Source organism: Pollachius pollachius (assembly GCF_949987615.1).
Source record: "Pollachius pollachius genome assembly, chromosome: 5".
In the NCBI taxonomy this organism is placed as follows: domain Eukaryota; kingdom Metazoa; phylum Chordata; class Actinopteri; order Gadiformes; family Gadidae; genus Pollachius; species Pollachius pollachius.
The window spans coordinates 3,837,240-3,839,739 of NC_136938.1; positions in this window are offsets into that span (position 1 = coordinate 3,837,240).

Here is a 2,500-nt window from a genome sequence, read left to right on the forward strand (position 1 = left end):
AGAGAGAGAAAGAGAGAGACTGAGCGAGAGAGGGAGAGAAAGACTGAGAGAGAGAGGGCGAGAGAGAGAGCGACTGAGCGAGAGAGGGAGAGAGAGACTGAGAGAGGGAGAGAGAGAGAGAGAGACTGAGAGAGAGGGAGAGACAGAGAGAGAGAGTGAGAGCGACTGAGAGAGAGAGGGGAGGAGAGACACAGAGCGAGGGAGGCAGGCTGGGTGGAGAGGGGAGCAGGGTGGAGAGTATGCTGCTCTGCACATAAAGCCAACAGCTGTGTGGCTAATGTTTTGTGACACGGAGGCTCCGCGCGCTCTTATGTTTCCCAGGGAGAGACGGAGACGGCACATTCCGTCCCCACAAATGACTCTGTCATTCACCCCCTAAGTCTTAATTATCACTCCTCTCCTTTTACCATGTTCCTCCCTTTATTTGGGCGCTGGGGCTGGTGGTGGTGGTGAGGGGTAAGGGGGACGGTGATGGGGCTGGTAAGGGCTGGTGGTGGTGGTGATGGGACTGGTGGTGATGGGTGGTGAGGGGCTGGTGGTGAGGGTAATGGCGAGGGGTGGGTGGTGAGGGTAATGGCGAGGGGTGGGTGGTGAGGGGATGGGGGTGAGGGTAATGGCGAGGGGTGGGTGGTGAGGGTAATGGCGAGGGGTGGGTGGTGAGGGTAATGGCGAGGGGTGGGTGGTGAGGGTAATGGCGAGGGGTGGGTGGTGAGGGTAATGGCGAGGGGTGGGTGGTGAGGGTAATGGCGAGGGGTGGGTGGTGAGGGTAATGGCGAGGGGTGGGTGGTGAGGGTAATGGCGAGGGGTGGGTGGTGAGGGTAATGGCGAGGGGTGGGTGGTGAGGGTAATGGCGAGGGGTGGTGAGGGGGTGGTGGTGATGGGGTGGTGGTGAGGGTAATGGCGAGGGGTGGGTGGTGAGGGGGTGGTGGTGAGGGGGTGGTGGTGAGGGGGTGGTGGTGAGGGGGTGGTGGTGAGGGGGTGGTGGTGAGGGTAATGGCGAGGGGTGGGTGGTGAGGGGATGGGGGTGAGGGTAATGGCGAGGGGTGGGTGGTGAGGGGGTGGTGGTGAGGGGGGTGGTGGTGAGGGGGTGGTGGTGAGGGGGTGGTGGTGAGGGTAATGGCGAGGGGTGGGTGGTGAGGGGATGGGTGGTGAGGGGATGGGGGTGAGGGTAATGGCGAGGGGTGGGTGGTGAGGGGGTGGTGGTGAGGGTAATGGCGAGGGGTGGTGGGGGTGGTGGTGATGGGGTGGTGCTGAGGGGGGCTGTTGTGATGTTATGCCCCTAGATGCGTAGATGCGTTTGGACCCATCTGCACGCCATCGCCATTCCACTCTGCGCTTCACAAGTGTCATTTGTAACCCCTGGCACCCGCGGCCCGCATCCACCGCCGTGGAAGGGTGGGGGGTGGGGGGGGGGAGGTTAAAGAGGGCTGCAATCTGGTGGCAATAGAGCCGAACCCTCATTTCAATCACATCCCCCCCCCCCCCCCCCCCCTGCCTGCCTCTGGTGCAAGCAGGCTACTTCAATCTGCTCACACCTCCTGTCTGTCTGTCTGCATGTCCCTCCGTCTGTCTGTCTGTCTGCATGACCTTCTGTCTTTCTGTCTTTCTGCCTGTCTGTCTGTATGTCTGGCTGTCTGGCTGTCTGACTCTCTGTCTGGCCTTCTCTCTGTCTGTCACTCTATCCTCATGTCCCTCTGTATGTCCTCAAGTCCCTCTGTCCCTCTGTCTGTCTGTCCTCATGTCCCTCCGTCTGTCTCTCTACTTATGCATGCATGTATGTATGTATGTATGTATGTATGTATGTATGTATGTATGTATGTATGTATGTATGTATGTATGTATGTATGTATGTATGCATGTATGCATGTATGTATCTAGATCTATCTATCTAGATCTATCTTTCTAACTATGTATCTATCGTCTGTATTTCTATCATTTTTAGCTGCCAGCAGTGACCTTTCACCTCGTATCTGTGTGTCGGATCTACCAAGTGCTTCTATGTCCTCCTTCATGTTAGTCAACATCTAAAAGCATCTAAAAGCTCAGTTCTGCCTGGGAGAGAAGAAAGAGAGACCGTCTCTCCCCCTCACCCTCCCTCTCTGGGTCGCCCCCCCCTCACCCGTTGTAATTCATTTTGAATTAATTCCCCAGTCTTCCGAGACAATCCTAATTCTTTGTTATTTCCACTTCAGAGGCTTGATGACGTCCCCATATCCAGTGCTCGAATCCAGAGGAGCGGCACCCAGCCAGCCTGGGTCTCTCTGAGTCCCTCTCTCTGTCTCCTCCTCTCAGCCTCCTCCCTTTGATCCCCCATCCACACTCCCACTCTGCTCGCCTCTCCTCCACTCTCAGTCTCTGTCTCTCGGCCTCTGTCTCTCTCTGTCTTTCTGTCTCTCTCTCTCTCTGTCTCTCCGTCTCTCTCTTTCATTCTTTCTGTCTCGCTGTCTTTCTCTCTGTCTCTCTTTGCCTTTCTCTCTCTCTCCCTCCCTCCCTCTCTGTC